The following is an 18,324-nucleotide window of genomic DNA, read 5'->3' on the forward strand; positions in this document are numbered from 1 at the left end:
GAGTGTTGTTTGGTTAGTTTTGTTGAATGCGTGTTGTCATTCTAATGTATGTTCACTTGTAGAAGCATTGTTTCAAATTTTCCACTGCATCTCATCGTTGTCGCATGCATGACGTTGTTTCTGCACTGAAAGTTATCATTGCGGTGACTTGCTTCACATACTTAGTTGATTTTCCCATTTTACTGAATCTTGCACTCACTAATTTCATGCATGTTCATTCACTTATGTCTGCACCCAATTTTTCACATGCATTTAATCCTCATTGTTTTCACTCGCCCATCAGCAGGTCTGGGCTGCCTTGGCCCAGACCTTTCCATGCTCAGCTTGCACTACGCATTTCTGGGATGAAAGGGATTACCTTACTCCCAAAAATTGTATAGAGCTTGCCTCACACTATCCTCTGAATCTTGCACTGTGAAATTCTAAGAGGCAATGCCTCAGCTGGTGCTCGAAATTATGCAATGTAGTTTTACTGAGTTGCAATCATGCTGATTGAAACTGTGAATTGCATAATTTCAATCCTCAGTAGGCCAAGATGGACTATTCTATGCATAGTTTTAGTATTCAATCAACTCACTGACAATCTGGACTATGTTCTGTGTAGTTTTGGAAGTCATTCTCTTAGCCTCCTAGTGAAAATTGAGCAAATTTTCCATTTAATCACCCAGGTGTGTTGCATGTTAGTCCTTAAGTTGTTTCGTTTTTCAAATGACATTATGCTTGCCATGAGTATTTCTGTATCTCCAATTATCACATGTGTTCAGCAGTCTCTCAGTCATACAATTACAATGGCTTCCAGGAGAGTAGGGTCAAAGGACATCATTGAGAGTGCAACTAGAGATATGGTCGAGCAAGTGTTTATGAGCTTGTCCATCTATGAAGACACTAATTTTTTCATAGACAAGGATATCAAGATCAAATGGTATGACATTAATGACATCTTCTCAAGCACCTTTGAGGACATGCAGGTATCCCACGTTTCCATGCACGGACATGATCCACTAGATTGTCTCGTAAACTGATCCAGAGACAATGGTGCTGAGTGGTGTCAGTGGAACAATATTTTCTACCTTGAGGGAAAAGGACTTTTAGGTGATGTATCACTTTCTGCAGTCAGTGGTCGTAACGGATGCACCCTTCAACAGGCCTAGCAATAGGGTGGACTCAAGAGACATCTTGAAGAGCTAGGAGAGAGAGCCATCTAAGTTCAAGACAAAATCCAACCAAGCTTACAAGACAAGGATACTACTAAAGTCTTATCAGCTCTTAGTCATCTTTGCATTTTGCCAATATGGCCAAGAGAGAAGAAAGAACTTCCTGTAGAGTTGGGTGATTATGTTGGATCAGTTGGCGAACCAAGGAAGACCTTTCAATTTGTTTGACATGTTTGCTCTCTAGATGAAGGGACAAGTAACAAATGCTTGGCATCCGCCCAAGGGTCAACAAGTAAATCTTTTGATGTCTGCTTACATTCTTGATGAAATTTGTGCCCATCAATAATTCCCTGGCTTGGGTTGAGCATGGACACCTTCAGAAACCTCTGTGCACACCTATTGCAAGTTGCTCTCCAAGTGAAGCTTCTGTGGAGCTATAATACAACTATCAAACCACTTTATCACCCCAGTGTACAGGATGATATTTGAGTAGGATCCACCTTGCATGTCAGAGGTAGCAATGGAGGCATTGGTTAACATAGAAGATTGGTATGTCTCACCCCTTGGCACCTTCGTCTAGTTGTACAGCGCGGAGAAAGATCCACATGTTTTACCGAAGTTTTCCATGGATAAGTTAGTCATTCAAGAGGTTGCATACCACATCTCGACAGGGTTGTTAGCAATATTGCATAGGAATAAGAAGGCACCTTGGCCCATTCTTCCATTGTAGATCGAGTTGTATGAGATCTACAATCTCAAGCATGTTGAGGCCGAGATGAAGGGATTCAATAGATTCACCTTCAACACTAGAAGTTTCAATCCATATGACCCACACCAATTAGTGGAAGACCATTATACGTGAGTATATCATCCTTGGATCCACAGGGTGTGCCATTGACCTAAGGAAGACCCATGGAGATACTACTATAACTTCTCAAGGCTCAATGAACCAGTCAAAATGATAGTAGAATGGTTAGCAGCGTAGAAGGCAATAGGATCTCAAAGTGCAACAACATCAATAGGTGTAGAGGGAAACAGACCTGCACTTGACAAATGTAAGAGGAAGGCTACCGATAGTGCAGAGGCAGAGAAAAGATACAAGTTTAAAGTAGATCCACTTGTATTAAGAGTAGATTTGGAGATTGAGGCAAAGAGGCGATAGTGTGATAGAAGGATTTCACAAAGAAAAAGGGAGAAGCAAATGTTGGAGGAAGAAAAGGATTTGCAGGATTTTAAGCAACAACTACAGGAAGAACAAGAGTTGCGTAGAAGAGAGAAGGAAGCACAACTAGAACATGAATAGCAGGAGGCGCAACATGAACACATTGATGAAAATGCGTTGATACAGGTCATTAATTCATCCGAAGATATGGCAGACAGTAAACATGGTGAGCAGTCGCAGGAGTAGGAGTTTTCTCAGGAGATTGATCTAATAGACATGGGTGTGGTTTAGCCTGAGCTAGATCAGTACATTGACCTCATGCATAAGGATCAAGTGGTCACCCCACCAACTTCACCAGATCTAGAAGCAGAGAAAGTCCCAAGCGATCAAGGAGACACTGAAATCCTTGAGGACAATTCAGAAGGGGATGTGCACAACATATCCTTCAACGAGTCACAATACAGAGTTGTGTAGTCATGCAAAGTTCCCACTCCAGATGTCCACGTATCTCCTATACAGTTTGAAGAATGAGTGATTATGTCTGATGTGCACAAACATCCAGTTGCATTGGCCAATTCTACAAGGGAATATTTGGAAGCCACCAACTCAAGTGTTATATTCTTGATAGTTGAGAATGAGTGCATGGCTAAGGAGCTACAAGCAGACAAGTTGGGAGAAGAGAAAGCTACAACGTCCACCAGAGCCGAGTTGAAGAAAGACTACATGAAGTACTGTCTCTCGAGACAGTCATGCAGAATTTGTACTTTAGTTTTGTCACTATGCATAAGTCAGTTGTCCATCTGAAAGGTTGGAAGCAGTGTTGTGCTAGGAGAGCACACATGTTTTCAGACATACACACTATTGTTGATCACGTGCATATATTACAGGGGAGCTCAGCTACACTTTCCAAAGATGATAAAGCCAAAGGAAGTGGAGTTGCAAGCATGCATCTGGAGTCAGATCCGGAACTATGAGGAACTCCCCCAACTCATCAGCAACTTACAAGCTTTTCATGCACGAGTGTTTAAGATCATGGATTTCATTGTGTGCATGGATGTGATCCCATCCATTGCCACACTCATCGAGGTGAAAGAAAATAATGAAGTTCGATTGGAGCTGGACATGTACTTCGATCAATTGATGCACATAGCCACCAATGCAGACCTTCAAATGAGTGCAGACACTATACATCAGTACAGTGTTGGTCTGGTTACACTCAAGAACATGATGTGCATCCTATCTGACAAGTTAGACAGAGGTGAAAAATCAATGAACCCGGATGTAATAGAGGTAAGAGCTCACTTTCAGAAGGATGTCACCACTGAGTATGTGGTCATTATAAAACACTGCCAAGCTTGGCATCAGCTTACCACCATCGATCATGGATAGGATTTTGACGAGTTAGTCTTCCCACAGCTGTGAAAGTCTTAGTGATGTCTTGTATGGCTTATTGAAGCCAATTTTTGTCTCACATGGGTATATGTGCATATTGTATTATAAACATGTTGTAAAATTAAAGACCAGTTGTCAATAATAGAATTTAAACAGTCATGTGTAAGTTGAAGAGTCATGAGGGTCATTGACGAGTCACAAAGGGGAATGTCTAGGGTCACCCCACCCTTTGTTATATATAGAACCTCATAACTCATTGTACAGGCTTTTGGGAGCCAAGATTCTGATAGTTGTAACTTAGAGAAAGCTTGGAGTGTATTGTAACGAGCCTTGGCTTCTCCATAGTGCAGAGCAAGTACATCTCTTTGGAGGAGTAGGCGATAATGACTGTAATGTTCCACTATCAGGGCTAGTGGTTGTCATGGTTGTATGTATGATTCGATATTTCACTCTTTAATATAACATAGCCAACATGTTTCATGCATATATTGTTATTGTAGTTTGGCTATCTTGGTTACTCTAATAACGTAAGTAGCTGTAATTTACGCATGTCTGTATGGACTATTTTGTATGTGTTTGTATGAATCTTATTGAAGCGTGTTGTTGGTATAACCCATCACTTTGGATCGTGGCTTATCCTGCTTTCCGTCTCATGATGTCTTTCATCTCGTGTGTTCCCTTTCAAGCTACGTGCAACTTCTAAGGGGCGCACTCTTCTCCCCTTCTGTGTGTCAGAACCTTTTATGGACCTTCCCTGACTTGCTTCAAGGTCACACCCTTTCTTCCAACAAGGACATCTTACTATCCTTTGCATGCAACTGTAGTTAAGGCGGTATCGTACTACCCACTGCTGTGACTCCTACTCCAAAAGGTCTAAGGTCTTGTTGGGACTTCTTACTAGGGAGGTCCCCTGACATGTTGGCGGGTCGACACCGTCAAAATTTCTCACACTAGAAGGTGGTTAGATGACAAGTTGAGTCCTCACACCCACTTTTGAATCTTCACACATCTATCATGGATATTGTTATAGTTAACCCTCCGTAATGTTTGTCTAACACACATCCCTTTGAAGTCATGAGGGAGTTCTTCGATCACTGGTATGAACTCACGTATGATGGTGAAGGTGAAGTGGCCTGCCCTGAGTAGTTAGATGACTTCCTTACATTCATGGAGAATGTGTAAGGTTTTGATGAAGTAGAGGTCAGTATGCTACTTGCACACACACTTCGCAAATTCCCATCACTATGGTTCCATGAACTACCTCCTAATTGTGTGCACTCATTTAAATAGTTTAGTGATCTAATCGAATTTGTTTTCCATCATTTTGATCTTGAAGAACTCGAAAAAAAAGGTTAAAAAAATGGAAAGCCCCGCATGAATCCCCTATGGACTTTTGGAAGCGCTTCCATCTACTCATGTTTGAAGCTCCAAAAATTTAGATGAAATTCCAATATCTTATGGACACATTTGAATATTATTGTGACAAATCACTTTGTCCTGAAGTGAAGAGAAAGCTTAAACCCCATTCAGCATGCTTTGGTGATGGATTTGTGCAATCAAAAGAGGACATAGTTGCTATCACAAGTGATAGGTTGCCTTCACCTCATCAAACATCTCCACCCCCACAGAGTGATGTGGGAGAGAGTGCACACATGATTACTCAATTGGTACATTCTCCCACCCTCACTACTCTTAATTTTTGTGCAGATTTGGTTAGGAAGCCCATGGTTTTTCATATGAATTTGTTACCTCAACCTCCATCCCTACATTCTACTAATATGTTGGCTTGTTAGGGCCTGACCCAGGTTCAGAAGTGATTTAGCCAAGCAAATCCTGAAACTACCAGCCCTTTCGATAATAGTCCACCAAGCGCGGACTGAGGTCTCACCTGAGGTAGTATGGGAGGGTGTTGGAACTAGGTTTCTGCACCCTAGGGATGTCTTGATGAAGTTTGGGAAGTTTCCAAAAAAAACGTGCATGCTTGCGTTGTTTCGTGCAGCCGTCTAACCTTTGCATAGCTCTGTAAAGAGCACGAAGAGGAACTATCTAGATCCTTTATCCTTACGATGTTATTATTATAGATCTTAACTTAATTATGTGGGTCAAATATTCTCATCAATCATTCAACATTCATAATAAGTGCGCGCAATAATAAACTGTAAAGAGATGCAAAGATATAACAGAAGTATAAACACACAGATCTATGAGCAGATGCATAATATTTCAGAATCAACTTATCTTTTATTAATCCTCTGCTCCAGTATAATCCCAACTCCGCCCTGCGCACTCAGTAGCAAGGGTCTTCGCACACTGATGCAGACTCTACCAGGCCTCTATGCACACAGCTGCAGAGCCTCTTCTTATTCCTACAACCCAAGACTCGGACTTACAGACTCATAGCGAATTCCTTATTCAAAAACCCATAGCACTTAAGATCAAGACTACAAAAACTGACTTCTGCACTTAGAGCCTCGCTCTATTTATACATTCCCATGGTCCATTGACCATGGGTAGGCCAACACATTTTATATTAAATTATAGTATTTTAGGGTGGAAAACCCTAGACTCTCATGCTCCGTGACCGCATTTTGTGGGGTCTTTACATTACATTGACCAAAACTCGGCTTTAAGCCCCAAAAACCTGCTATGGGGGGATCTGCTACCCAATAGGCCCCTAACACAATCATCGTGACTCATCCTGAGTCACTCAGCTAGTGTGGCGATCCTTGTGCGAAGTCCATCCAATTGTGCCTATGTGTCGTGAAGGTCTGTAACTCCCCATGCTGTCATTGTCTGTATTTTCTCCCTATCTGCTTTATAATCATCTATATTTGACTTGATTCTCTACTTGGATGTTGGCTTCTAGTACCTTTGTTTATAGTCTCGCACCTCTGTTCAGCTCCTTAGGTTGCTAAGACTGTGCTTCTGTCGGTTAGTCAGACAACCGACCCACCCGTGTAGGGCTTCAGGCGATTGCCATTTACTCTTCCTGGGAAGGGATCTCCATTAAGTTTGACTAGCTAGATTGCGCCTCCATCTGTGACCTCCTTTACCACATATGGTCCCAACCAATGCATTCTGAATTTTCCAAGAAATTTTTCGAACTTGTTGTCATACAACAACACTAAATTATTTACCTTGAATGTGCGCAACTAGATATGGCGATCGTGCCATTCTTTCTCGTGTTGTTTCTGTACCTATTGATGGAATCTTGCCAGAAACCACTCTTCTTCGAGTTCTTCCAATTGTGCAAGCCTCGCTTCCAAGGCTTCGCAGTTTGACATGCCTGTCATCGCTGCTATCAACAAATTCGGTACGATGTATTCCATTAGCATGACTTCTTCCATGTCATAGACCAACCTAAAAGGTGTCTAACCCATCAATTTCTTGTACGTGGTTCTGTATACCCATAATATGGCAGGTATGTGCAAGTCGTAGTCTTTTCGCTATGCGTTACATAATTTGGTCAGTGCAGTCTCTAGAATGTTATTGAATGCTTCTACTGTCATGTTAGCTTGCAGATGGTACAACGTACTTTGCTTATGATACACCTGGAACTCCTCGGTGAGTGCGCTGATAGTTTCATTTAGGAAGTGCGTTCTGCAGTCACTCATTAGAATTTTCAGGCATCCAAACCATGTCAATTGTTTTCGAACAAAAATTTCACAGCTGTGGCAGCCATGCAGTCCTTAATTGGCTATGCTTCCACCCATCGAGTTAGGTATTATGTTGCAGTGATGATGTAGCTCACACCTATCTTCCCCTGAGGTTTGATTGGCCCCACAAAGTCTATTGCCCATTTTTCGAATGGTTGCAGCGTCATCTGTGGATTGAGAAGCATCTCATCCCTTCGTGATGGTTTCCCTATCCATTGACATACATCACAGGCCTGACAATATGCTTTCGAATATTGATGTAGTGTTGGCCACCATAGCCTAGCACGAAGAATCTTCTATGCCATTGTCCATCCTGCATAGTGTCCTCCTACAACCCCCCATGTGGTTCTGTGAGGATCTGTCCTCGTTCAAATTCAGGTAGATATCTTCGTAATATCTCATCATTTCCCATTTTGTAGAGGTGCCCCGCGATGACAGAAAAATCTGTTGTGTGTCCCACCAATTCCTTCTTATGTTGGACTGAATATCCCTGCGGTGCAGTCCTTGTGGTCAAGAATTAGATTATATCTTCGAAGTGGCCGTCTGTGACACACAATGCAAGAGCAGTGCATTAGGTAGTCCTTCCTCCAAATTTTTTGGCTCCTCTTCGGTCTCAATTCGTGATAGGTGATCTGGTCCTACATTTAGGTGTCCCGGCTTCACAATGACCTCGAAGTCATATTCTTGAAACAGTAACAACCATCTTCATATGTGCCCCTGCAACACAGGCTTGTTCACCAGGTATTTCAATGTAGAATGATCGGTATACATCTTGAAGTGCCCACCATGTAGATAGTGGCGGTATTTCTGGAGCACGTATACCATTGCCAATCCTTCATGCTCAGTAGTAGAATAGTTCTTTTCGGCTTTGGAAAGCCCCCGACGTGCGGACATGATCAGATGATCCACACCTTCTATGCCTTCCTACGTAAATACAACACCCAGCGTGATACACGACGCATCAACATGTACATGAAATTCGATGTCCCATTTTGGGAAGACAAAAATTGGAGTGGATGCCATTTTTTCCTTGACAACATCCAAACTTTTCTTACCATCATCATTCCAACAATATGTAGCATCCTTTCTCTATAACTGTTCAATTGGTGCTATGATTTGTGCATAGCTCTTAATAAACTTTCTATAGTAACCAGTGTGCCCCAATATGGCGTGTAGTTGTTTGACACTTTGCGGTGCTTCCAGATTGAGAATAATGGCAATCTTCATAGGGTCCACCATCAGGCATTTTCTACAGATCACATGGTCGAGCAGATTTCCAAAGGGGACTAAGAAGGTGCAATTCTTAAGATTCAACACAATATGGTGTCGTTGGCAAGTATCCAGCATCAACCACAAGCTCGCTATATGGTGTTTAACTAACTCGAATACATTCCAATCATCCAGATAGATCTCCAAGAACTTGTGGATGTATTCCTTGAAAGTTGCCACCACTACGCGTGAAAATATCGCTGGCGCATTCTTGAGTCCAAAGGGCATGATGGTGTATTGAAAACAGCCCCATTTGGTTGTGAAGGTTGTCTTACTCCTATCTTCCGATGCGATCTTGTTCTGATGGTACCCTGAGAAGTCATCCGTGAATGAGTAAGCTCCCCGTCTGCCAACATTCCCTAGTACTTCATCTGTAAATGGTGTCGGGAATGGATCGTGAACACAGGCATCATTAATCTTCCTGAGGTCCATGCAGATTCTAATTTCGCCCTTCTATTTTTTCTCCTGTACTAACAATGGACTCACCCAGTCGAATTCTTCCACTGGTTCAATAATTCCAGCTACAAGCATTTTGTCTAATTCTTTGCGAACCTTTTCTTTATACTTTGGACTCAAACGATAAGGTCACTGCATAACTGGCTTTGCCTCTAGTTTTAGAGTGATCCTCATCATCCCTAAATCACCAATGATCCCCTTTAAGTCCGTGATTTTGGTCGGGAACAAATCTTGATATTCACGGAGTAACTTGGCAACCTTATCTACTGTAGCATCGTCCCAATAGTCCCCAAGTGTCGTGTACTTCGGCTCCGTGTCTACACTAATGTTTACTTGCTTTGTTTTTAACGGCGCAGTGATGTCCGGGTCCTCAATTGATGATCCTAAAACTTCGCAACACCCTTTCATTTCTGTAATATTAGTATTTTAGGGGTCGTCATCATCCTCCTCTACTTGTACGTTATAACATTCTAGGGCATGATTTAACTGGGTCACCCATGCTGGTTGAACTACCTCTCGTGGTTCCCATGGTATTTTGAAGATGGCAGCTTTCACAGCTTGCAGCACATCGTCAACAGTATCTAACCATCGGTCTTCAAATGTGAATGTTAACATAAATCCCTCGCGCAAGACATCCCATTCGCCCGTACCATGTCGGAGTTCCATCTCGCTATACCAATTCATGGGTATGACATCCAAGGTGTGGTAGAAAAAGTGTACCCTTTCAAGCTGAGGTTCTCCTCCATAGGCCTTGGTCCAGTTTTCGAGGTTCATGCACGGGTCATCGCGTCCATCGTATCTATCTACTATCCATAGTTCTGGTTTCCCAAATCATAGCTGCATCATCCTCCTGCAGCCGCGCCAGTTTTCAATATTTCCTTGATGTGTTCCCCACCAATGCACAGGTGTCGCACACAGTGCCCACTTCAATGCATTGAACCGCTATTGTTCCAGTAATGCACTCTCAAACTTGCTTAAGAATTCATCCACCGCTGTCAATCCATCATATGTTGGTAGATCTCAGGCCTGGGTTGTTATGCAATGTAGTGATCTAGTCATCATGTTGCAATTCACCGTTGTCATTTCATTCAACCGATTGTGCCAACGTTCGTCTTCTTCATTTGAATTTGAGGTACATGAACCTACGCACTCCCATGAGATCCTTCCATCCACAGTTGGATTCACCCAATCCTGATCTTGCACAGTTATCTTGTAGATATAGTCCAGCCCATCGGTTCTTCCATCGCCATGCATGGGTTCAATGTAGCATGCTCCTTTGGCTGGGTCTAGTGGAACTACTACGCGTAGGGAATTTTTCTCGAATATCATCTTCCGCTTCTTCAGGTTGATGACTCCATTAATATTAGTGGCCCAGTCTATTCCTAGCAAGGCGGGATAAGTATTGTTGTCATCAACAATCTCTATCACTTCAAAGTCCGTTTATGTGTTCGCGCCTTCGATATCAATTGTTAGTCCTTGCAATCTCCCCATGGGAAAAATCTTCTGTTGGTTCGCCATTCATAACTTAATAGGGGACCACTGCAATGTGGGCTTGCCCATGCATTCCCATGTCTGCTTTGGTAACACATTCACGTCCGAACCTAGGTATAAGATTACTTGATCCATTTCATACTCGCCAATCCGCGTCGTCAATCTCATCTCCCTCTTGGTGAGCAATGCATGCTTTCTTAGTTCCCAGACTACGCGTAGTTCCCCTGACCCTGCGCACCTAGTTATCAACTCCTGTAGTCCTTTAACCGCCTTATTGTCATGCAACAATTTCATGCATGTCTCTAAAAAGGTAGTTAGCATAGAAGGATCCATCATTGTCTCTGGTTGAGCCTTACTACCTGAAGTAGAGGCCTCCACAAAGCTCTTCTTAGCTTCCATAAACGTCTCCTTTGCGTGTTTCAAGTCAAACTCAGGTTCCTTTATAAGAGCCTTGCGAACCCATGTATCTTGCTCAGGCTGCTTCTCCTTATCTTCCCTTGTGGTCACACCACTTCTGAGCACTATATTCACATTCGGGTTGTTGGGTCCCTATAATACTAGTGATTACCACATTACTATTGTAGTTATACCCCCTATTTATATTGTTGTGCCCCTATTACCCCCATATTGTTATTTCTGTGCCCCATAGAATCCCTCTATTGTTATTTTTGTGACTTTATATTATTATTGTTAGGTCGGCTGGATTATATTGTGACTCCTTAGATTCCTATATATAGAAAGGAGGTTTTGTCATTTGTATCATCCAAGAATTATTCATTTATGTAATGTAAAGGAGGTTTCCCCCTCGAAGAGGCTGAATTCTAAGGCGTGGATCTCTCTTTTCTATCTTTTTGTGAGCTGGTTTCATAACATTTGGTATCAGAGCTTTGGATTCTAGGGTTTCGCTGCTCCAAACAGGTCATCGTGGAATTTTCACTATAACTTTTTTTCTGTGACGTTTCAGAAGTCGCAAAAAAAACCCATTTGAGAAGAAATCGCGCTAAACCTTGGTTCCGAATGTCAGAGCTTTTCGCTCAATATTTGCGGAGATATGATCTGAGGAAGTTGGTCTTTTTGCAGACTCCTGAATTACATTCAAAACAGGTGACCTGGGGAAAATTGTCATAACTTTCTCTCTGGGGATCGGATTGAAATTTCGTAAGAAGGTACAGAAATAGGATGGACTGTAGTTTCGTTTTTGTGTGTTTCAGATTCAAAGGTTGAAACAGGGACTCGTGGCACGTCGTACAAGTTTGCTCTACTGAACCAGTCTAAAAGCAAGTCACTGTGGGAGATTTCACATAACTCTTCCTTGGAGAATCCAATTTGGCTTAGACTTGTGGCATTGGAAAGAGGACGCAGAAGGCTACTACAGGTAGCAATTTTAGAATTGGATGATTCGAAATTACAGAGATACATCTGATTCAATATCAGGCTTCTATAAAGTGAAAAAAGGTGTGTAGTTTTTTTTTAATTTCTTGTGTAAGCTTGGTTTAACGGAATTCAAAGGGTATAGTAAAGCATTATTATCGGTAACTGATGCCCCGAGGAAAGAAAATGCAAACACCTAGTAAGGAACCTGAAAGCTCTAGCATGACTCATGAAGAAGAGGAAGAAATGCTACATGATATATCAAAATTACAAGAACAAGTGCAACAAATGTCATGCTCACAAAAGCTAGCAGAAGCTAAGGTAAATGGCATGGAATCTAAGATAAAGGGCATGGAAGCTAAGATGGAGGATTCGATGGCAAATTTGAAGATAGATTTGAAGACAGACATGGAAGAATTGAAGAAGTTGCTACAAGAAAGGGTCACTAATGGTGAAAAGGTAGTAAAGGAAACTCATGATGAGAACAAAAGAAATGTTAATCATGATTCCATAGACTCTAATGTTGGATCGAAGACTCACCATGTTCCAAAAATTGATATGAGGAAGTTTGATGGCAAGGATCCCGCCACATGGATATTACAGATGGAGCAATTCTTCGATCTCAATAATGTGCAAAACACACAAAAGGTACGTATGGGAACTTTATATTTGGAACCAAATCAGTTTGTATGGTATCAATGGCTTTGTTCTCGTAAACAATTTATCACTTGGGCAATTTTTACAGAAGAATTGATAGCACATTATGAGGATACAAAAAGCAACACTTTTTTTAGCCAATTGATAAGTCTCAAACAAAAGGGTTCAATAATGGAGCACATTGAGGAGTTTCAAAAATTGAACATAAGGGTAAAAGATATTCCAGAGGAGCATAGGATTGATGTGTTCATAGGGTCTTTAAAGGATAATATCCAACATGATGTGCGCCTTTGGGAACCTGATTCATTAGAGAAGGCATTCAGGTTAGCAAGAAAAATGGAAAGCAAAATTATGGCAACTAGGAAGCATACCATTCACAACTATAAAGACGGAAGTGTTGTTGCCCATAGTCTTCCACAACCTACAAGGTTGACACCACAACAATTGGAAGAAAAAAGAGAAAAGGGCTTTGTTACAATTGTGATAGCAAATACACAAAAGGTCATAAGTGTGCTGAGAAGAAATTATTCTACATAGATTGTGAAGAGGAAGAAGAAAAGGAGCAAGAAAGGTCAAAAGAAGAGGATATATTCCAGGAACAAAGCCTAGATGAAGAACAAATAAATCCGACCATATCTTGTAATGCATTGGCGGGAATTACCACTCCTCAAACCATCAAGATAGAAGGACAAATCAAGAAGAAAAAGGTAATAGTGTTGATTGATTCAGGAAGCACCCACAATTTTATTCATTGTAGGGTAGCAAAAGAATTGAATTGCTTCCTATATCCAGCACCAGAGTGTCAAGTGATGATTGCAAATGGAGGAACAATAAATTGCTCTGGAAAGTGCCATAATATCAAGCTATCCATGGGGAATATGTATTGACTAGCCCAATGCTTTCCATTCCAATGGGAGGTGCTGATGTTGTACTAGGAGTCCAATGGCTACAATCCTTGGGTACAATAGCTTTTAATTTTCAAGAACTTTTCATGAAATTTTCTATGGAAGGAAAGGAAGTTGAATTAAGGGGTATTGCAGGGAAACCAGGAAAGATAATCAGCTCTAATGGCATGACAAAGCTTCTAAAAAAGGAGCAAAGAGGTGTAATTGCACAATTATGTTCGCTAGATGTTTCCACATTGGAATCATCTATTTCTCCAGATCTCCAAAAAGTCTTGGACAATCATTCCAAGGTATTTGAGACTCCCAAAGGTCTCCCACCTATGCGTGATCATGATCATGCTATTCATCTGATTCCAGGAAGTGTTCCTCCAAACATCAGGCCGTACAGATATCCATATGTCCAAAAAAGTGAAATTGAACGTATGGTTGCAGAAATGCTAGAGGCTGGTATAATTCAACCGAGTCAAAGTTCTTTCTCAGCTCCAGTAGTATTGGTGCACAAGAAGGATGGATCATGGCGCATGTGTCCAGATTATAGGGAGCTCAACAAGCTCACTATTAAAGATAAGTTCCCCATTCCTGTTATTGATGAATTACTGGATGAATTGCATGGATCAATTTACTTCACCAAGTTGGATCTTCGTTCGGGATATCATCAAATTAGAATGAAGATTGAAGACATTCCGAAAACGGCATTTAGAACTCATGAGGGTCATTATGAATTTTTGGTCATGCCTTTTGGCCTTACCAATGCACCTTCAACATTTCAAGGTTTGATGAATTCAATTTTCAAACCATTCCTTAGAAAATTTGTGTTAGTATTTTTTGATGATATACTAATCTACAGCAAGTCTTGGAAGGATCATGTTGAACATGTTGACAGGGTGTTACAACTATTGGAGGAGAAACAATTATATGCAAAAAGATCCAAATGTTTCTTTGGAGTCCAGGAGGTGGAATATTTGGGTCATATTGTATCTCATGAAGGAGTTAAGGTAGACCCTAGCAAAATTAAAACCATTAAGGAATGGAAAATCCCCACATCCATAAAGCATCTGCGAGGATTTCTTGGGTTGACAGGGTATTATCGCAAGTTTGTTAAGAATTATGGGAGAATAGCAGCACCTCTAACAACATTATTGAAGAAAGATTCATTTTCATGGACTTCGGAAACAACAAAGGCCTTTGAACATCTTAAAGAGGCAATGTGCCAAGCACCGGTCTTAGCTACGCCAGACTTCACAAAAACCTTTATTGTGGAATGTGATGCTTCAGGAAATGGAATTGGTGCTGTTCTAATGCAAGATGAAAGACCCATTGCTTTTGAAAGTCGTCCAATCAAGGGAAAGTTTTTAAGCAAAGCTATTTATGAGAAGGAAATGTTGGCAATACTCCATGCACTTAAGAAATGGCGACCCTACCTAATGGGAAGACACTTCAAGGTAAAAATGGATCATGATAGCCTTAAATACTTTTTAGAACAAAGATTATCCTCTGAAGAGCAACAAAAGTGGGTCACAAAGATGTTGGGTTATGACTTTGAAATCATCTACAAAAAGGGGAAGCAAAATGTGGTGGCAGATGCACTCTCAAGAAAGGATGAGGATGTGGAAGCATTGTTGTGTGCCATTTCTATTATCCAACCAGATTGGATAAACGAAGCAAGGGAGGAATGGAAGAACGATGAAGAAGTGTGGGCACTTATTCAAAAGCTACAACAAGATTCCAGTACTTCTGATACATTTAGCTGGCAAAATGATTCATTATGGTACAAAGATCGCTTATACCTCTGTAAGAATTCCCAGCTAAAACAAAAGATTCTTATGGAATTGCACACTTCTCCCTTAGGAGGGCACTCAGGTTTTTTAAAAACTTACCACAGGGTTAAGAAGGAATTTTTTTGGGATGGCCTTAAATCAGATATTCAAAAGTTTGTGGCGGAATGTTTGGTTTTCCAGCAAAATAAAGTTGAAACAATTAAGACACCAGGTCTATTACAACCTTTATCCATTCCAAGCCAACATTGGGAGGAGGTTTCAATGGATTTTATCACAGGTTTACCCAAGTCTGAGGGAAAGAGTGTCATCATGGTGGTAGTTGACAGACTTACAAAGTATGCACACTTTTGTGCATTATCACATCCATTTAAAGCCAGTACAGTTTCTACTGCATTTATGGAAACAGTTCAAAAGCTACATGGAAACCCGAAGATTATTGTAAGTGACAGAGATCCCATTTTCACTGGAAATTTTTGGACATAATTATTTTCTTGTCTTGGTACTCAATTAGCTCATAGCTCATCTTATCATCCTCAATCTGATGGGCAAACTGAGATAGTAAACAAATGTTTGGAAGGATATCTTCGTTGCTTTGTATCTGATAAACAGACACAATGGGTCAAATGGTTGCCTCTGGCTGAATGGTGTTATAACACTTCCTTCCATACAGCAACAAAAATGACCCCATTTATGGCACTTTATGGGTATCAACCACCATCCATCACATCATATTTAAGAGAAAATTCTAAGGTTCAGGTAGTGGAACACCACATCGAACATCAACAACAAGTCCTAAAACTCTTAAAGGATAACCTCGTGTTGGCACAAAATAGAATGAAACAACAGGCATATCAACATCGCAATGAAAGAAGTTTTGATGTAGGTGATTGGGTATTCCTACGGATACAACCATATAAGCAAATGTCCCTAAAGCAAGCTAAGAAGGATAATAAATTATCACCAAAGTATTATGGTCCATACAAGGTGTTGGAAAAGATTGGTACTATGGCATACAAATTGGAGCTTCCTGCAGCTTCTCGATTGCAGCCAATTTTCCATGTTTCATGTTTAAAGAAGGTTATAGGTGACAAGCTCCCAATTCAAACAATATTGCTAGAACTTGACGAGGAAGGAAAAATTATATTAGAACCGGAAGCAATCATAGAAACAAGAACTCGACAGCTACGAAATCGATCATTTTCAGAGTATCTTATCAAGTGGAAGAACTTATCCGCTGAAGATTCCACATGGGAGGATGAGAATTTTATGCAGAAGTATCCAGAACTGCTCAAGCATTGAGGACAACACTTTTTTGAAGGAGAGGGGCATGTTGGGTCCCTATAATACTAGTGATTACCCCATTACTATTGTAGTTATACCCCCTATTTATATTGTTGTGCCCCATAGAATCCCTCTATTGTTATTTTTGTGGCTTTATATTATTATTGTTAGGTCGGCTGGATTATATTGTGACTCCTTAGACTCCTATATATAGAAAGGAGGTTTTGTCATTTGTATCATCCAAGAATTGTTCATTTATGTAATGTAAAGGAGGTTGCCCCCTCGAAGAGGCTGAATTCTAAGGCGTGGATCTCTCTTTTCTATCTTTTTGTGAGCTGGTTTCATAACACGGGTCCTCCTCATGTAGTTCAGATCTCATCATTTTAATATTTTGAGTCGGGGTAGGCTAGAGTACCCCTTTCTTGCACATCTGTGCAATCAACATAGTATAATCTACCATTTCATGATCAAATTGATCACAATATGAACAAGATATTCTCGTTGGGTTGGTATGATCGTGAGCATAGTGCCCTGGTCCTCTGCAATTGTAATAGATTAATTGTCCATGGCCCCTTCCTGGCCCCATTCCTCCTCGTCCTTGACCTCGCCCTTGAAATCCAGCGCGCGTCATCCCCATGGCTGGGTCGAGGCCTTGCATTTTTGTCTACTTTTTATATGTTGGTGTTCACTCCAGCATTAACTCATAGCTATGACAAGTACGCTTATCGTGGCCCACCAATCTACAAAAATTACAAAACAATTGCTGGGGAGTCTGTGTATACTTTTGCAACAAGTGACAGTTATCCGTCATGTGTTTTCCTCCTATCTGACAGATTTCACACCATAGCATGGGTGTCGCACTTGGCCCTGCCTGCGCCTCTGGCCTCAACGGTATTGGTCCCCCTCCTGCCAAGTAGTTTTCGAATACTAGATAGTGGTCTTTGTCATGGCCCTGACCTTTGCATTTTAAGCACCACACTTCTTCGTGCACCTCTGGCCATGGCGTCCTATCCTGCTTCAAACTCTGCATCTCGAAGCATAGGTTATATAGTTGCACGTGGATTTGTTGGACTCCCAACCCTGGATCCTGTATCAGTGATTCATGCAACCTCATCGCCATTTCCAGTGCTCTGGCCTGGGTTGAAAGTTTCTGTTGTGACAACACCGTCCTCAGGTGTCGTGTCAAAGACGCCACAAAATATGCGCGGTGCTACACATCTGTTAACATCATATTAGCCTCGCAGATCGTATTCTTCAGTGTCTGATCCAAATCCTAGGGGGTCTCGCCTAGAAGCATCGCGATCTCTTTAAACCTGATGATTGACTATGTATTTGATTTCAATTGGCTAAATTCTCTGTTCAATGTATTCTAGATCTCTGCTATTCCTAAATTTGGGTGATCATTCAAGTGCTTGATATACCATGTCAACGCGTGATCCTACAACGCACTCACCAACGTGGCCTTCTTGATGTTGTCATCTATGACCCCTTGTGCTTCCCATACTGCTCTTACCATGAACTAGAATTGGTCCAGATCCTCATTCCCTACTCCTCTGAATATGGGTAGCTTGATCGCACTTGCCATACTGAACCGTGGGGGTGGCGGAGGTGGGGTGGGTTAAGATGGGGGTGAAGTAGGTAAAGCAGGTGATGGCGTAAGTGGAGGTGATAACTGCAGAATGCGTTGCCTTATCAAATTGACCACACTTCTCAGAGAGACCCAAACGTGCTCTTCCTCGCTCTCTCATGGAG

The sequence above is a fragment of the Pinus tabuliformis genome, chromosome 4_1 (assembly GCF_031772625.1).
Source record: "Pinus tabuliformis cultivar Carrire ecotype Pingquan chromosome 4_1, CPIR1, whole genome shotgun sequence".
In the NCBI taxonomy this organism is placed as follows: domain Eukaryota; kingdom Viridiplantae; phylum Streptophyta; class Pinopsida; order Pinales; family Pinaceae; genus Pinus; species Pinus tabuliformis.